Below are 19189 nucleotides of genomic sequence, written 5' to 3'. Positions count from 1 at the left end.
AAATAAACTAAGGCTGTAACAAAGGAAGATAGAAAAAGATTCATTACGTGATGACTGTATGCATCGTCAAAGTCTTCAATACAGGTGTGACCCAAGTGTCAGCTGTTCCTTTGTCCTCTGGCTCCTGTGTGCTTTGGTTTTGTCCAACTTCAACCCAGATACAAACTTCTGAGCATCTTTAAGTTTCCCATAACAATCCACTCATACCAAAGCAGTGTTTCCAGTGGGGGTGCAGCTGGCCTCGTATGAGAGACATCTCACCAAGTAACGTGATCCTGGTCACCAAATAATGACCATGCCTCCAACCCCCAGCAGTCATTACGACAAGCAAAACCAAGCCCACATGTTTCCAGTGTTCCTAGAGGCAGTATTCCCCTCAACAGAGGAAACCCTGCACCAGAGCAATAGGAACCAATATTTACTGAAGATTTCATAAGGACACAGAAGAAAGGATTTACATCGCACATTCCGTAGCAAACAATCTAAACCCTTCATTCTCATTTTCTGCAATTGTTCATCCGCCAGACTGCTCCTAGATTATTTTTGCCTTAGCTCTTTACCCCTCATAATGCCTGGCTCTCTCCTTTATCTTTCTTCCCTCCAGAATTTCATTCCAAATCTCAAGTTTCTCTCCTATGATGCAGAGAGGCACGTCAACGTTGCCTGTGATGCTACCCCATCTTTGTATATTCATGCTTATCATGGGCAGTGCAGAGGGCCCTCTCATTAATAGAACCCACCATTAATAGAAGGTGGTAGACCCACCATTGCTGGTCACTTGACCACACTCAAGTGCTGTATCAACTGTGTTTGCTCTGGAGCATTCCGATATACAAAGTTGTCTCCATCGTGTGAAACAAGAAGGGTGTGGATGATGCGGGGCTATCTGGTTTGGTTTGGTTTGGTTTGGTTTTCATGTCGCTTCTGATAACTCCAGTTTTGCTACGAAGGACCACCTTTCCTTGATACTCAGTTTTTGAAGTTTTTGGGTGGGGCTGACCCCACTCCCTGGTGTCAGAGGTAAGCCTGTGACCCAAGATAATGTGGTTTCTTTTCATCTATTAACAAAACCAATGCCATAAAAGCCAATCTTATGCATACACATAAATGAGCAGGTTTACCTATAGGAGAAATTCACAAAAGTAGAATTACTAAGTCAAAAGGTAAATGCCTTTGTGAACTGATGGATTTTCCTGAGTCGCCCTCTGTAGGATTTGTCTACTCCTACCAGGTATAGGACTGTATCTATCTCCACACAGACTGGCCAATAGGATATACTGTCAATTTTCTGGATTTTTGCCCATCTGAGAATTGACATCACAATTTTCATTCTTTCTTTCTTTTTGAAAATTTTATTTATTTATTAGAGAGAGAGCAGAAGCAGGGGGCAAGGCAGAGGAAAAGGGAGAGGGACAAACATATTCCCCACTGACTGGGGCAGGGGGTGCCCAACTCAGGGTTTGATCCCAGGACCCAGAGATTATGACCTGAGCCAAAGACAGATGTTTAACCAACCAAGCCACCCCAGTGCCCCGACATCCTGATTTTTTTTTGTGAACTGTCTGTTTTTGTACTTTGTCCCTCTTTGCTCTTGAGTTGTTGGGTTCTTTGGCCACATTTCTAGGAATTCTTTATGCAATATGGAGATTAACCCTTTGTGGTATTGACTTGCAAATATTTTTCCCAGATTTTTGTCTTTTGACTTTGCTTATGGTTTTGCTTTTTCAATGAAGAAGTTCTGATATTTTTTTAATTGTTGAATGAATCAATCTTTAAGGGCTTCTGATTTTTGAGTCATATTTAATAAGGATGGTTCCATGCCAATGTTTAAAGGAATTTACCCATACTCTCTTCCAGTACGATCTACATAGAATTTATTTAGGTGTATGGCATGAGGTACGAATCCAATCTCTCATTTGAGCTAGGAGAAGCCAAACCCAAACCAGGCACAGAGTAAGGTGATTGAGTTCCCAGAAAGACACCAGACCTATTGTCAGAACCTGATGCATGGAACGGAAGAAGTGCCCACAACTGGCCAGGACAGCCAGGGCAGCACCACATTCCAGGAAGGTGACAGCAAACCCAGGGTCCCCATGAGCACGAGGATACAAGGAGATCAGGAGAAGGACCTGCTTCCATTCTCCAGCCTAGAAAAATAAATAAATAAATCCATTGTTCTTCTGCATCATTCAAAAGCATTTTAAAGTTTCCGTCATACAAAAAAAATTTTTTTAAGTAATCTCTACACCCCGCGTGGGGATTGAACTCATGACTCCGAGATCCGGTGTGGCATGCTCTTCAGACTGAGCCAGCTGGGTGTCCCTCCTCCGTATAGATTTTATGCATTTCATACTAAATTTATTTTTGGGTCTTTTACCTTTTGTGTTGCTGTTGTGGAGGGAGGTCACCACTTCCATTATCTCTTCTAAGTGGTTGTTGTTAGGAAAAATAGAGGAGCTATTGATTTCCCTTGTTAAATTTTGGACCCAGACAACTGAGTATTTTTATTGTTTTGTTTTGCTTTATTTTCCCAACAGATTCACTTAGGTTCTCCAGGTATGAAACTGTATCATCTAAGGGGCGCCTGACTGGCTCAGTTGGTAGAGGACCCAACTCTTGATCTTGGGGTCATGAGTTCGAGCCCCATGTTGAGTGTAGAGATGACTTACTTAAAAAAAAATTCTGGGGGCGCCTGGGTGGCACAGTGGGTTAAGCCTCTGCCTTCGCCTCAAGTCATGACCTCAGGGTCCTGGGATCGAGCCCCACATCGGGCTCTCTGCTCAGCAGGAAGCCTGCTTCTCTCTCTCTCTCTCCCTGCCTCTCTGCCTACCTGTGATCTCTGTCAAATAAATAAATAAAATATTTTTAAGAAAAAGTCTGTATGAAGGAAACCTCCCTTCCTCAATTTCTTAGAGACGACTGAAAACCGAGGAGGGTGTTTTTGCTGATTCCAAGTCCTGAATGTTCCCTGAGGAGAAAAAAAAAGAAAAATTCACATGTCCTGTGGTACCTCCTGGCCTTTATGCAGGCTCACTCCTTTTCCACGCCCTCTCCCTTTATGTAGTAAATTGTTTTCTTGCTTTCTTTCTTTTTTAAGATTTTATTTATTGATTTTAGAGAGCATGAGCCCGAGAGAGAGCGAGCGAGCACAAGCAGTGGGAGCTACCGAGGGAGAGGGAGAAACAGGCTCCCTGCTGAGCAGGGAGTCCAATGTGGGGCTTGATCCCAGGACACACCAATATCATGACCTGAGCCAAAGGTAGATGATTAATGGCTGAGCCACCCAGGCACCCCTATGTAATAGATTCCTGTCAGACTTCCAGCCCCAGATCAAATATCACTTCCTCTGGGAAGCTCTCCTTAACCTCTCTACCCGAATCTGGGTGGCCTGTACTTGTCCATCACGGAGGTCACCCCAGTCATTGTGCTGCTCCATCTACGTGCTGAGCCCTGAGCTGTGTGGGGAAAATAAAATTGATCAGAGCCAGCCTTTGGCCTGGAGGAGTTGACATCAAAAGAGAAAAGTTGAGGGGCGCCTGGGTGGCTCAGTGGGTTAAGCCTCTGCCTTTGTCTCAGGTCATGATCTCAGGGTCCTGGGATTGAGCCCCACATCGGGCTCTCTGCTTGGCAGGGAGCCTGCTTCCCCCTCTCTCTCTGTCTGTCTCTCTGCCTACTTGTGATCTCTGTCAAATAAATAAATAAAAAATCTTAAAAAAAAAAAAAAAAAAGAGAGAGAGAGAAAAGTTGAAGAACAGCCCAGTCTGCCAAGATTTAAAGACCATCTCAGGACACCAATGGAATAAAATGGCACACACTTCCATGCCAAGAGAGATTCACTCTGGGCTGAACCCAGTGGCCTGGGAAATCTTCAAAGAAAAGGCAGAGCTCAAACATCAAGAGAAGCTATGTGCACACAAATTCTCCCAGGGACATTCTGGATTCAGACTCTGGTCAAACAGCCTGCTGCACTGGATTCAACAGCAGGCAATTTGGACTTTCGGTGTCAGCCTAAATGCTCACCTGCCACACTATTTGTTATAGGCTGAAATTCTCAAAATTATTTTAGCTTATATGAGAGAAAAGCAATTCAAATTGGCTCTAACAAAACAGGTATATATTCTGGTTCATATATATTAAAAGTCTGGGTATAGGTGGCCTTCAGGCATAGTTTTATCCAGGGACTGCTACTAGGTCCTTGGAACTTGATCTTGCTGTCTATTAGTTGATTCTTTGCTCTTGGCCAAGCTCTCCCCTAGTGTTGGACCTTGGCTGTACCAGACTTACCCTCTCAGGAATAAGTCTAAAGGAAAGAACAGTTTTCTTCCTGAATTGTTCTGGAAAGGATTCTACGTCTTAATCTAGATTAGCTTTTGTTGAGCCATCACTTTTGAGCAGGGTGGAATTTAATTTGAAGTCCTGGATGATACTTATCTGTACTCTGTCACTCCTTTATTTCCAGATCTTGGTAACCTCCAATGAGGAAGGTTGGAGAAGGGACAGACTGGCAAAGGGACTTCTCCCTGCGTAAAGGGAGACCTTGGCCTGGCACCTCCTCTGGGAGCAGGAACCTGTTCAACGTACCATGACACATGTTGTAGAAACCTTTAGTAGACAGGTCTGGATTTTCTCTAAACATTCAGTGAATCAAGGCTTCTGCTGGGCAAAATGGAGCCAAAAAGATGTGCTAGGTCCCAAGGTTGACAATAGTTGGTAAGCCATCCCCATCTTCCGGCCTGCTTGAAGGAGCAAGGTGTTCTGTTCGGTAGCCCTGAGCAGCATTCTCTTATCCGCATGACTCACTTTGACAAACAGAGCCTGGCATGGGAACCACTGGGACAGAACTGGTGGCTGAGCCTGGGCTGAGCAGGCTGGAGCGTGGTTAGGAACGGTCTTGCATCCACATGGCCCAAAATTCAAGAGGCTGCCACTGTTTAGGCAGCATATGTGACAATAAACAAAAACCCATTTGTGCTCATTTAAATACAGTGACAGTATATATATCAGGAATGCTTCAGCATCAAGTAACAAAGACTTAAAAATGAGGACTTTTTTTTTTTTGCCTAACAGTAAATAAACGATATGACACTATGTAGACTCAGCTGTTCAGTGGTGTTATGGAGTCTCTATGATTCTCTTAGCCTTGCCCTCGTGGTGGCAAGATGGCTGCTGCAGCACTAGACATTGTGTCCACATTCTAAGTAAGAAGAAGAGGGAAAGAGAATGTGCCAGCCACACTGAGCCCTGCCTTTTTTGGATAAAGGAAAAGCCTTCGTATAAACCTTGAACAGCCTTCTGCTCCCATCGTATTGATCAGAACAGAGAAAAACAGCCTCCCTAAGCAGCAAGAGTAGCTAGGAAAGGAGACAGTCTATTTTACTAGACTATAGTGAATATAGAAAGAGTGAGGAATACCAGACAGCGCCAACCACAGGAAAGTTTATTATAAACATGGTGGCATAATGTTTTGGGGACATCAACCTCTGTTCTTTTCAATTTCCCGATTTTTTTTTTCTTCCCTGACATCCAGCTTAAAGTTGTACTTGTCCCCTCATGAGAAGAATGTGAAAAAGTGAAAAACAAGAAAAAGCCATGAGTCTGGCTTTTGTGTCTCAATACTTTAAGTCCTTATCCAAGAAACATAAAAGCCAAATATAAGGTTCTCCACCTTCAGATCAGGAATATTTCCCTGGGATATAGGGGAAAAGAGAAAGAGGAGATGTAATGAAAAAAGAGAGAGTTTGGAAAGTCTCTGAAGGCCAGACCCTGAGCACTCACTCCTTCTTGTGGGACGTTTGAGAAAGGTTTGAGAAAGTCCAAGAGTGGATGGAAAACTGCTTCCAGCATACCTTGGTTCCCAGCGGGCATGAGAGCAGCAGAATGATCCCTGAGCCTTGGCGCCAGTCCAGGAGAGGCCAAAGCAGTTGTGCAGACAGAAACTGAGTGGCCTGTGTAAGCTGACGACCAGGGATGGATGGCTAAGAATGGATGTCTTGGGGCGCCTGGGTGGCTCAGTGGGTTAAGCCTCTGCCTTCGGCTCGGGTCATGATCTCAGGGTCCTGGGATCGAGTCCCGCATCAGGCTCTCTGCTCAGTGGGGAGCCTGCTTCCCTTCCTCTCTCTCTGCCTGCCTCTCTGTCTACTTGTGATCTCTGTCTGTCAAATAAATAAAATCTTAAAAAAAAAAAAAAAAAGAACGGATGTCTTGGGCACACCTGCATGGGCTTCAGGACCGACACTGCCCACCATAGCCAGGCATTTTAGAAGCCATCCAGGAATTAGACACATTCACACAGAAAGGTGCTGGTGCCATCTTGGCTTGCAACAGACATGGCGGTGAATTATGAAAAATGTACCCTTGAGTATGTGGACTAAAGGGATAGTCCATGACAGAGATGGCTGGTAGCCTCCCCTAGCGTCCGTTCTCCCCTTGTCCCCCAAGAATGAACCCCTATTTTTAGCTGAACACATTTCACAGACTCCCTTGCAGCGAGGTGTGATCGTGTGACCACGTGGTGTCCAAAAAGTCATTACAGAACTGCCCTGTGGGAGTTACAGGAAGTCGCCTTCAAAGAGAGGGACCTGGGAGCCTGGGTGGCTCAGTGGGTAAAGCCCCTGCCTTTGGCTTGGGTCGTGATCTCAGGGTCCTGGGATCGAGCCCCGCATCGGGCTCTCTGCTCAGCGGGGAGCCTGCTTCCTCCTCTCTCTCTGGCTGCCTCTCTGCCTACTTGTGATCTCTCTTTCCCTCTCTCTGTTAAATAAAAGAGAGACAGACAGACAGACCTAGGAGCCTGGTGGCTCAGTCAGTTAAGCATTTGACCCTTCATTTTGGCTCAGGTCCTGGTCTCAGGGTCGTGAGTTCGAACCCAAGTCAGGCTCTACACTGTACCTGGAGTCTGCTTAAGATTCTCTCTCTCTCTCTTCCTCTGCCCCTCCCCGCCAACTCATTCTTTCTTTCTCAAATAAATGAACAAACAAACAAAAGGAGGCACCTGCTCTTTTCCCCTGCTTCCTTGTAGCTACCTGGCATAAGGCGCTCCAGCAGCCATCTTGGTCCAAGAGGCCACCTTGAAAACAGAAGGGGGAGGGGAGTGGAGCCTGAGTCTCTGGGATGTGGCCTGCCTGCCTCTGGACAGGTGTGACATGCATGGGAGACGCACTGCATCAAACAAAGTGCCACAGGCCGAGGGGCTCAAAGAACAGAAACATATTTTCTCACGATTCTGGAGGCAAGGTGTCAGCAGGCCTCCCTCTTCGGCACGTTGGCGGCCATCTTATCCTTGTCTTCACAGGGTCTTCCCTCTGCGTGTCTGTGCGTCCAGTCGTACTGGATCGGGGGCCCCCTGCATGACTTCATTCTTACCTTCCTCACCTCTGTAAAGCCCCCATCTCCAAACATGGTCACAGTTGCAGCGGCTGGGGTTAGGACTTCAGCACACGCCCTGTAGGGGGGCCACAAGGCGCAGCTCCTACACACACCTGCTCGCAGGAGCCAGGCCTACCTCCTAACGCAGCTCTGCGTCAGTCACGGTCCTGCCCTTGTGGCGACTCAGCTTCCTCTCTTGTGAAGCCCGGGCTTAACAGGCCGATGGCAGCTGTTGGTCATGTTGCTTCTCAAAAGCTCCCTCTAGGGCTGCTTTTCAGCTAAATTTAGGGCCAATCTGTCCCCATCGTGGGCTTGGTGTAGCTGGAGAAGAGTGTGGGCAGACTGACACGGCGCTGGCTGTGAGCCCACAGCCTCCCTCCGGGCCTCCCTTCCTCTCCCGCCGGGAGGCTACGTAGGACCGGCTCAGGCCCTCCACTGACCACGGACAGTCCTCCCGTGATGCACTTGAAGAAGTTGAGGACGAGGCCTGTCCCTGTGGTCAGCCCTCCCTAGGCTTCAGAGAAGAGACAAGAGTTCCATCTGACATCTGACATCCATTCGAGATGCCCTTCATGCTTAGCTGGAGAACCGTAATCCTACAGATGGAGAAACTGAAGCAAATCCCGACCTTTATGCCAGGGTCTGGGAGCCCGCCTCTCCTACCTTCTTGAAAACGTCCCTCTTTTATATTTTCAACCCCTTTCAACTGGTCCCATCCCATTAACTTTTTAAAGAGAATTCATGGAAGCACCCGGGGGGCTCCGTCATGAAGCCTCTGCCTTCAGCTCCGGTCATGATCTCAGGGTCCTGGGGTCGAGCCCCGCATCGGGCTCCCTGCTCAGCGGGAAGCCTGCTTCTCCCTCTGCCACTCCCCCTGCTTGTGTTCCCTCTCTCGCTGTCTCTCTCTCTCTCTCTGTAATTAATTAATTTAAAAATAAATAAAACTAAAGATAATTTACCAGTTTAAAAAAAAACCCTAAAAACAAAAATGAAGTTATATTTATCACCCCTGTTCCGTACCCTCCCCATGCCCGAACCCCTGGTGGGACCACATTTTACTGTTTTCCCCAGTGTTTTTTATGCAAATATAAGCAAATACAGAAATATTGTCATAGTTCCTATTTTCCCCGTGACTTACACAAAGGACGGCAAGCCAAATACACACTTCCTCCCGTGGCCTTTCCCGCACTTAACAGTATATCCCAGCAATCTTTCCATTACAGTACATAGAAACTTTCATTTTTTTTTATAGCAGCAAAATATTCCGTTTATGCCTGTACCATGGTTTATTTAATCTGTGCCCCACTGGGCTTTTTCCAGTCTCGTGAGAAAAAAGTCAACAACAATAATGACCAACACACACACACACACACACACACACTTTTTTCCATGCCAAGTAGCTCCATAGCATAAGTTCCCAGAAGCGAGACGCTGAGTCAAGGATAAAAGCACCTGTCATTCTGATACACAGTGACGAATCGTCAATCGCAACAATTGTACAAATTTGCCAAACCCCTGGGAAAATGTACACAAGTGGCTATGTCTCTTTTGGCTCCCTAGAGTCAGAAGAAAAATGACAAACTAGGGGAAAATATTTGGAACCCAAATCACAAATGAAGGACTCCCCTGCCTAAGACATGCAGCACTTGAAATCAGTAATAAAAACACCAGTGAACCAATAGAAGAACGGATTAAAAACATAAAAAAGATAGTCTCTAAATTTCCCCATACCGATGAAAAGCTACCAAGTTCACCTGTAATAAGGGAAATGAAATGTCCACCAAACAAACATACCCGGGTGGCTCAGTGGGTTAAAGCCTCTGCCTTTGACTCAGGTCATGATCCCAGGGTGCTGGGATCCAGTCCCGCATCGGGCTCTCTGCTCAGCAAGAAACCTGCTTCCTCTCTCTCTGCCTGCCTCTCTGCCTACTTGTGATTTCTTTCCCTGACAAATAAACAAATAAAATCTTAAAAAAAAAATACCAAGAGGCTATTTTTCACCTGTTAAACAGTGACCAAAAAATCCAAAAGGTTGACATTCCTTCATTATTTGTACATTTTCTTTTTTTAAGGTTTTTATTTATTTCAGTAATCTCTAGACCCAACGTAGCGCTCGAACCCATTACCCTAAGATCAAGAGTCACACCTTCTTGGGACCGAGCCCGGCAGGCGCCCCCATCATTTATACATTTTCAAAGTGCTCTCCTTTGTCCTCTCCGGGCACCATCCTATTTCTCATCTCTACTCCACAAGGAAACTTCTAGAAACATCTGTCTAATGTCACTGCTTCCATGTGCATGCCTACCCCAAACACTGCCAAGGCAGGAGTTCTCAACCAGGTGTGATTTTGCCCCCCAGGGGACATCAGGCAATGCTGGAAAGAATTATCGTTGTCATGGCTGGGGTTGGGGTGTTAGCAGCCTTCGGAGAGTAAAGGTCAGGAAGGCTTCTAAACTTCCCCCAAGGCAGAGGACAGGCCCCGCACTGCAGAATCATCCAACCCAAATGTCAACAGTGCCAACGTTGAGACCCCTGGCATTGGGATTATGTCTGGCGTCCAATCTGGTGGACTTTTTCTAAGTTGTCATGTACCTGGACCCCTCATAGCATTCAGCATGCTGACTGGCTCTCCCTTTCTCCTTTCCGAAAAGCTGACTTCTCTGATGCTTCCCTCCCCTCCATTCCCTTCCTAGGTTCCTGCCCCCTACATGGCAATCCAGTACTGGGGTTCCTTGAGGCTGGGGTCCTCTCCCTCCACACTGACCCTAGTTGACATCGCACACACCCTTGGCTTGAATCGCTGTCTGGCTGAACCTCACCTTAGACCTTCAGTTTTGTAGCACTAACTTCCTGCCCCACAGTTCCACCCAGATGTTTCCAAGGTCCCTGGCACCCATCAGGCCCAGCTTGCCTTCTGGGTCCCCCATATCACCCTCAGTGACTGGTAAAACCATCAGTCTCGAGATGCTAGCCGGATGCTGGGACAGGATCCTCAATGCCTTCCTCTTCATCAAGCCTCACCAAGTCCTGAGATGTGCCCTCTCAATCTCTCTCTCATTCATTCACTTCTCCCCAGTCTCACCACCACAAGTCCTCTCCAGATCACAGTCACCTGGACCCTGGACCACTGTGTCGTCCATGTAGGCTCTCCACCACCGCCCAGCATCCACAGGGAGCTTTTCTTTTCTTTTTTTTTTTTTTTAAGATTTTATTTATTTATTTGAGAGAGAGACAGTGAGAGAGAGCATGAGCGAGGAGAAGGTCAGAGAACGAAGCAGACTCCCCATGGAGCTAGGAGCCTGATGCGGGACTCGATCCTGGGACTCCGGGATCATGACCTGAGCCGAAGGCAGTCGTCCAACCCACTGAGCCCCCCAGGCGCCCCTCACAGGGAGCTTTTCAAACCCCACATCAGCCTCCACTTGCTCTTAAGATCCAATCAAAACCCTTTACCCACTTATCTCATAGCAGCAGAGAGGGTCCTCACCCCAGAAGACATTACAGGGGACTTTCCACCTGAGATGTCCCGTAATTCAGGCCCCTGGTCACTTAGAGCCCTTAGTGTCACTTGATACAGTGACACTTGAGTGACACAGACCTGAAGGAATTGAGTGACAACCTGTGTTGCCGCCTGAGGCAAGAATGTTCCAGACAGAAGACCAGGAAGTGCAAAGACCCTTGAGGAACAAGACAAATTGAATATATTTCCCCCACATCCTTTTTGGCGGTTTGTGTTTCTTTATTTTGGAACTGCCAGTTCATGGTCTTTGCTGTGTGTCTTCTGGGGTTCGTGGGCCATCTCTTTCTGATTTGGGAGAGCTGATTTTGGAGTAGGATCCTAGCCTTTATCTGTCACTTGGATTGCATACTTTAAAAATAGTTGACCATTTGTTGGGGCGCCTGGGTGGCTCAGTCAGTTAAGCGTCTGCCTTCAGCTCAGGTCGTGATCCCAGGGTCCTGGGGTGGAGCCCCGCATCCATCTGGGCTCCCTGCTCGGCGGGGAATCTGCTTCTCCCTCCCCCTACTCTTCCACTCACTCGCACACTCTCTCACTCTCTCTCAAATAAATAAATTAAATCTTTTTTAAAAGCTTAAAAATAAATAAAAATAGCTGGCTGTGTTTGTTTTGTTGGCGGTAGTTTTTACTGTGTAGAGATTTTAACATTTTTTATAGTCAAATTTATGATTTCTGAACGGGGTTTCTCGCTAGCAGGACACTTCCCCATTGAGATTTTTTTTTTAATCCATTCGTATTTTCTCCTAATTCTTTTATATTTTTAATGTTTTGAAAACCTTGATCTGTCTGGTGTTTCCTATGCTTTAAAGAGTGGAATATGCAATGGGTAAGGATCTGGATTTATCTTTTTCAAAGAAAATAGAGTAGCCCATCTTTTCCTCACGAATTTGAAGTGCCCTCAGGCCAGATATTAAGCTCAAATCTACCTCTTTACACTAGCTCAGCAAGGTGGAGGGGCAGGGCTCTGCAAGCCAGCTTTCTTCTGGGTCCGCGCAGTGTACACTCTGCCCACAGGGGCGCTAGAGATCGATGTTGAGGCTGAAGAATGAGAAGGACCATCCTGCCCCCGGGAGCTAGGGTGATGCTAAGGGGTGACTTCAGGGGCTTTAGCCCTCCTCCCGCTTCATCAGATCCCAGCCAAGTCATCCCACATAAGCATGTTCTAAACCCACTGTTGCCTCAAAACGAACTCCTCTTTCTCTTTCCATCAGATTGCCTTCCCAAAGATGTCTACAGAGAGATTCTAGAACGGATCATACTTGGGTTCAGAAGGAGAGATCACCAAGCCCTAACGGGGCTGCTGTCCCAGACATGAGACCCGCCTCGGGGGACCTACACACACACACACACACAGCTCACCCAACCCGTGCAACTTGTCTTTGCAGAGCGGAGCCCACGCAGGGGGCTGGCATTCCCAGCCCCTCAGTCTCTGGGTCTCTGGGTCCTCCTCCCAGCCACGTACCATTCCAGAAGAAGCACTCAGGCCTCAAGGCAAAGTCCCCTGGTGCCAGGGATCCAACCCATCATAAGACAGGATCATGTGGCAGCAGAGCTCTTGCTGGCATCTGTTGGCTGCTGTATGCAGGGGAAGGGTTCTATTTTGTGTGACTCCCCAAGGACAGACTTAGGGGTCAAGGGTGGAAGGTGGGGGGTCCTTCCCATTGCCAGCAGCCGTCTTGGGAAGGCTTGAGTTCCCCATCCCTGATCCTTTGCCTGGAGCACGCGCCCTCCAGTATTGACATGACTCACCACTCATCTCCTTCAGTTCTCTGTCACTCAAGTGTCCCTGTATCGGTGAGCCCATCTGCGACCGCCTAATCTAAAATTGTAAGCCTCCCACTCCATCCCTCCTCCCTGCCTCGCTTCCTTAGCACTCAAGATCACATATTTTATTAATTAATCTTGCTTATTATCCATCTCCCGCCACTAGAATATAAACTCCACACTGGCAGGGTTTGGTTTTGTTTTGTTTTTTATGTTCTGCTCATTACTGAATTCTTCGTGTCTAAAACAATGCCTGGCACATGGTAGATGCTCAACAAACACACGGTAGATGCTCGACAAATATTTGCTGAATGCGTTCCTCCCCACCACCTTCGCGGTAGGTGTTGTTTTTAATAGAAACTGAGGCACACGAAGATGAAATAACTGGCCTTAGCAGCAGCCATAGGTTTCCAGTCCCAGACGTGCTGTGCCCAGCGCCACCGCCCTTATCTCGATGCAATATTGTGGTTACAAAATGCTTATTGCAGCCTTGTCTGGAACAGAGGAAGCCTGGAAACAACCGAATTTCCCATCAGTAGGGGGGCCGTTAAATAAATTACAATACTAGGCACCCTGTAGTAGCCTATAAAATCAACCCATAAATGAATTAAGCAAATCTATATGCACCTATTTGGAACAAGCTCCAAGATATTGGTGAGCAAAACATTGCAGGATGCAAAACAGTGCATTGCATGTGTTCTTATCCATAAAAAAATAAACAGAAGAATCCTATGCACATGGGTTGGATATGCAGAGAAAAGTTCTTGAGTGGATACTGTAGAAAGGGTTGACAAGGCAAAAGGGAAGCTTGGGTATCACTAGTGGGAGAGACTTTGCACTCCATCTTGTATTGTTGGGATCTTAAATCATGGCATGATTTGCTTTTATTCAGAATTGTAAATCTTCCACATTGTTTAAAACTCAAAAAAAAGGAAAAAAAACCCTACAGGACTTGTACAAAAAGTGGGCAGTCCCCTACCCCATCTCTTTGTACCACAGGTCTTTTCCTAAAGGCAGCAAACTCAACTCTTTTAGATGTTCCTTCTGTTTGCTCTTCTCTTTCTAAGTCAGGGTTTCTCAAACTTTAAGGAGCATGTGAACCACCTGGGGTCTTGTTAAAAATACAGGTTCCGATTCAGCTGGTCTATGGTGCGTTCCAACATTTTCCATTTCTTTTTTTCTTTCTTCCAGATTTTATTTATTTATTTATTTATTTATTTATTTACGATAGAGCGGGCGCGATAAAGAGTGCAAGCAGGAAGAGCAGCAGGAAGGGGGAGAAGCAGGTTCTCCTGTGGGGCTCGATCCCAGGACTCTGAGATCATGACCTGGGCTGAAGGTAGACGCTCAACGGACTGAGCCACCCAGGCACCCCACATTTTGCATTTCTAACTAGTTCCCAGGTGATGCTGATGCTACTGGTCCATGGATCGTTCTCTAAATGTCGAGATTCTAAATAACATGCTAATACGCCTATCTCTTATTTTTCTGCTTTCTGGTTCAAATAATTTTTTAGTATTTATATTGTTAGGCTTGGTAGATAATAGTCACAATTCAGCCACATGGTATGCTGTGATTACATTTCCCTTATTCCCTTATTGGGCAACTTCTTGTTTTCCCTAGAGTTAGTAATTGCTTAATTTTTTTTTTTCATTTTGCCTTTATCAATGCATTCTCAAACTCTCCTGACAAAACGGAAAATCTCTTCTTGATCAATCCGTACACGTAATATGCTCTAAATCTTGGAGCTTCTGTCCTCTGGGTTCGATATAAAGTGGTTATTCCATACGTTTCCTCAATTAAAAAGAACAAGAAATAGGCAGTAAACAGAGTTTGTGGCAGGAAGCAGAGTTGTTCCTCGTTTATAAATTAGGACTTAATGACTGTTCATTGTATCTAATTTCCCCTATTCCTTTTAGTAATACTCCACCCCCCACCCCGGTTTTTGGCTATGCACATTTCTGTGCTGATAGAGGCTGAATTTCCCAGTCTCCTTTCAAGCTGGAGGACTAAATATTTGCTGGCAATAGGAGGAATGCCACTTCTGCATCACTCCATCTTGCCCCCTCCTGGAGGACTAATGGGGTTTCCATAAGCCAGCTTCAGCCAGGAGGATCACCTAGCTCCAGAAGTTTACCTGAAAAGAAATAAAATTCTGGGGTGCCTGGGTAGCTTGGTCGGTTAAGCATCTGCCTTTGGCCTGGGTCATGATCCCAGGGTCCTGGGATCGAGCCCCGCATCCGGCTCCTTGCTCAGCGGGGAGCCTGCTTCTCCCTCTCCCTCTGCCTGTCACTCTGCCTGCTTGTGATCTCTCTCTCTTTGTCAAATGAATAAATAAAATCTGAAAAGAAAGAAATATATTTAAAAGAAAGAAAGAAAGAAAATTCTACCTCGTGATAAACTTGGACCAGACCTGGACTGAGACAAACCTTTTCCCCGTGATCTAATTCACATGCTCCTCTGGGAAGACACTGGCGTTTCTCGACGGAAAGCTTGAACCACATTCTCATAAACCTTAATTCGAGTAAGACCTCTTCTAGGAAGTGAGCTTCCTGTCCACTCAGCTGTCCGTCAGTCAGTGCCACTAATGATCCAGAATCAGACATTCTATTTTCTCGTGTCCAACAAAGAATATCTAACCATTCCCTTCCCTATAAAAGGGAAAGGAATCTTTGAACCGAGCTGGTCATAAGGCTCTTTCTTCGTGGCAAACTTGAAATAAAACTTTGGCATATGCTCCTAATTAACTTATCAGAAGACTTGTTTGAGCTGCTGTGATGTGGGGCCTCTTTGTTACAGTGGCTTAGCTGCACCCTAATTAAGGGAGAGAGAAGAGCCATTGCCTACCCACCCCCACTGGGCAGAGAATCCCCTGCAGATGGGACCCTTTCCTCTCTGGGCCTCTCTGGGTCCTCACATGCACTGCTCAGTGCGCGGCCTGGCCTGGAGCGTGTGCCTGGCGACCACTGAAATTGAAATTGAAACGGGAGCTGGTGGTGCTTGTATCTGCCTCTTTTCCAGACTGAGAGGTTCATCCCAATGATCATGGAGGTATTGAGTGAAGGGCTTTGACAAACAGCTGTGCTCAGCGTGCCAAAGGAGAAGGTGTTTTGTCTGAGCTTCAGAGAGCCCTGGGAGAGAGGGGCCAGGCCAGGAGATGGAATTGAACTGACCAGTTACCGTTGCCAGGCATTGTCTATGCTCTGACTCACGTAAGTCCCCCGGGAGCCCACAAGGTGGGCATTTGGAGTAAACCTTAGCCCGTCTGCCCGCCCAGCATCCACGGGGGTGAAAGGGATCAGGGAAATGAACAAAAACCAGAGAGGCCCTGCGTGGGCCAAGAACAACTCCGTGTCATCAACTAAGGAGACGGATTAACTCTGCCTTCCGCACACCTGAGTCCTAAATGGAAACTAAGGAGATGTCGGGGAACATCCTCTGGGGCTTGATTGGAGCCTGGGTGAGGCCTCGCAGGCACCATGCCCCACATCCCGGTCCTGGGGCTGCGGGGAGGGGGGGGCGGCGCAGCACTGAGCTAGGAACCCAGCAGACGGCCCCTGCCGGTGACCTGAGCGTTTCCAAATAGCCAGGTGTGGGCCCTGGGTCCCCTGGGAAAGGCCTGGGTTCCTTTTCTAGAGGCTCACTGTGTTCTGGAAACATAAAGAAATGCCAAAAGCAGGGGGTGCCTGGGTGGCTCAGTGGGTTAAAGTCTCTGCCTTCGGCTCAGGTCATGATCTCAAGGTCCTGGGATCGAACCCCACATCAGGCTCTCTGCTCAGTGGGGAGCCTGCTTCCTCCTCTTTCTCTCTCTGCCTCTCTGCCTACTTGTGGTCTCTGTCAAATAAATAAATAAAATCTTAACCAAAAAAAAAAAAAAAAGAAATGCCAAAGGCAGCCTTATGAAGACCAAAGGGTATCTTAAATGTTTACACTTGCATAATAAACACTTTGAACATACACACAGATCCGGGAAAATATAGTTGTTCCGTGCACAAGATAATTGCAGGATTCATAAAGGACATGGACTCAGGGCACCTCATGGGATACCATGGGGAGAATGTGGTCTGTGATGGGAACACGAGGACACGCTTCTAAATGTCCCAGGAATGTTCCTGGTCCTCACACCCGCCAGGGAAATTGTCATGTCTGAATGTATAACAGTATGTAGAAATCGTATCAGAAGCTTACACTGAATTCTCTTTGAGAACGTGAGACCGGGCCCAGATTTCCCCGATGCCCTCAGCGGGTCTGTGAGCCTGGCCTGAGCCCAGCAGGACGACTGGGGCTGCTCCTGAGTTCTAGGCCAGGGGAAGTTTCCCTGAGGCGGCAAACACAGGAGCCAAGGATGCCAGGCCTTCAAGTCCAACACCCACAAGCTAGGGGGGCCTGCCCTTGCGGGTATGTTTCTGGCCTGCGGGCCTGGCATACAGATTGTCCCTCTTGGAGTGGGGAGTGAACGTTCGGCTGAGATTTAAGGACTCAGACCCTCCGAGATGCTTGGGGCAGAGTTTGGAGCGGTCTGATGTGCCTAATCTTTCCTCCCCAGCTGGAATCAGCAGAGGGTAGGGGCAGGAGAGAGAGAAAGGTGGGGTCTCAGACCCCTACTAACTTGGTCTGAGCCTCTGACCCCACCCCAAAGCCCAAGAGCCTGGCCCAGTCACCCAAACAGGAGACAGATAGAGCTTCATAACCGCTGAGAATTAAAACCTATTGATTTTCCCCATTAGCTAGAGAACGCCATCAGAGTGCATTAAAAGCAGGCAAAGCATCAGCCTCGTAAATAATTAACATCCACAAATGACAACCCCTGGGGCCCAGGGGAGGGGGGAAGGGGCGCCTGGAGGCTTGGGACACCCTGACCCCTTCTGACTCCCACCCCAGGGAGCCATAGCCTGGCCTGGCCTGGCCTGGCCTTCCTCCTCCTCCCCCCGCCCCCGACCCCGAATCTCCACGCTTCCCACTAACCCCGTCTCCTTTCCCCTCCTCTCCTCCAGGAGACACCGAGTCTCCAAGGCAAGCAGCGGGGAAGACAGAGCACTGAACCGAGAGTCCAGGTGTCTGGCTCTGCATCGCCGTGCGACCCCAGGGGAGTCTGCCCCTTCCTGAGCTCCTTCCCTCTTCTGTGGAGGGCTGGGGTTGGATGAGCGGGCTTCTAAGGACGTGTACAGGTTTGTGGCTCCTGAGAGGGACGCGACTGACCCAAAGCATGCAGCAGGACTGTAGCAGAGCCCATACCAGAACCTAGGCCGACCTCTCTCCAGCTCAGCCTCTGGGGCACCTTTGTGCAAATCAGAACAAGTCCCCCCTCTTTGGACAGACCGATTCACAAAAGGCACCCCTCGACGTGGACTGATGTTCAGAAGGCCCTCTCCAGGCTGACCGATTAGCAAAAGCGACCCCCCCCATACACACACCCACGCCATCCCTAGGCTAAAGACACAAAGCTTGGCAGAGCAGACTCGGGGCTCGAGCCCCCCCACTCACCAGCTGCTAGGCTGCCCTGTGCACTGTGCACAGCCTAGACAACTCCGTGGGGGGGGCTGCCTCCCAGGCCCCACCTTCTCTTAGCCAAAGAGGGGCAGATCTGTCCTTCCAGCCAGTGGAATTCAGTTCAACAAATATAGATGTTTCCTTCCGAGCTTCTCCGCCCTCGCCCGCCTCCTCAGCCCCTCGGCCGACCCAGGTTCCTGCTTCCATCCGTCGGGCCTCGGAGCCCCCGGAGAGGCGACTCTGCAGTGCAGGCCTGACCGCATCACCTTTGTCTGCCCGCCTCGCCCCGCACCCTCCGCCCCTGCACCTGCTCTGCTCTCTCTGCTCCTGAGCACCAAGAGGAACTGCTCGCTCCTGAAGACCCAGCTCCAAGTGCTGTCCCTGTGCTCGTCCCTGTCTTCCTCGGACAGACCAGCTGGTTCTCGACGCTGGGCCCTTGCCCCTGCTGGTCGCTCTTCCCGGACAGTCTCCCTGCAGACCCTCCGGCTGCCTCCTCCTCCTCCTCCCCCTCCTGCTGCCGCTGCTGCTGCTTCTGGTCGCAGTGCCCAGGTCACCCCCCACGGGAGGTCTTCCCCCGGCCCCCCACCAACACCCCTGCCCATCGTCACCCTCCTGCACATCTCCCTGCTGTGTTTGTTCATAACCCTTTTGCACACTCAGAATTTACGTTTCTTCCTTTGATTGGTGTTTCCAGGGCCGCTGGGAACGGTGTGTGCGCTCTGAGCTGCCAAGGAGGCGAGTGGGGCTGAAACCCGGCCTGGGACGGGCCCTCCCCACTGCCATTCCGGGCGGCACCTGCCCACGCTGGCACCGCGTAGATGAGCTGGGGTCCCACCAGCCTCCCACCAGGACAGGCAAGGCCCCACCAAGGTGGGAACAGCGTCTTCCCTCTCCATTGCCCAGCGCCCAGCCCTGTGCCTGACACAGAGAGGCTTCCAGTGTCTCTCAAGCAAGCAAATTCTAGGCAGGTTCCTTCTTCCCACTGTATTCCCACACTCCTCAGGGTCCCACACCACCTCTGGGTCCCACGGGGCAGGGGAGTGGGTGGGAACTAGA

This window comes from Mustela nivalis (genome assembly GCF_964662115.1).
Source record: "Mustela nivalis genome assembly, chromosome: 19".
Lineage (NCBI taxonomy): Eukaryota > Metazoa > Chordata > Mammalia > Carnivora > Mustelidae > Mustela > Mustela nivalis.
This window is presented reverse-complemented; position numbering follows the sequence as displayed.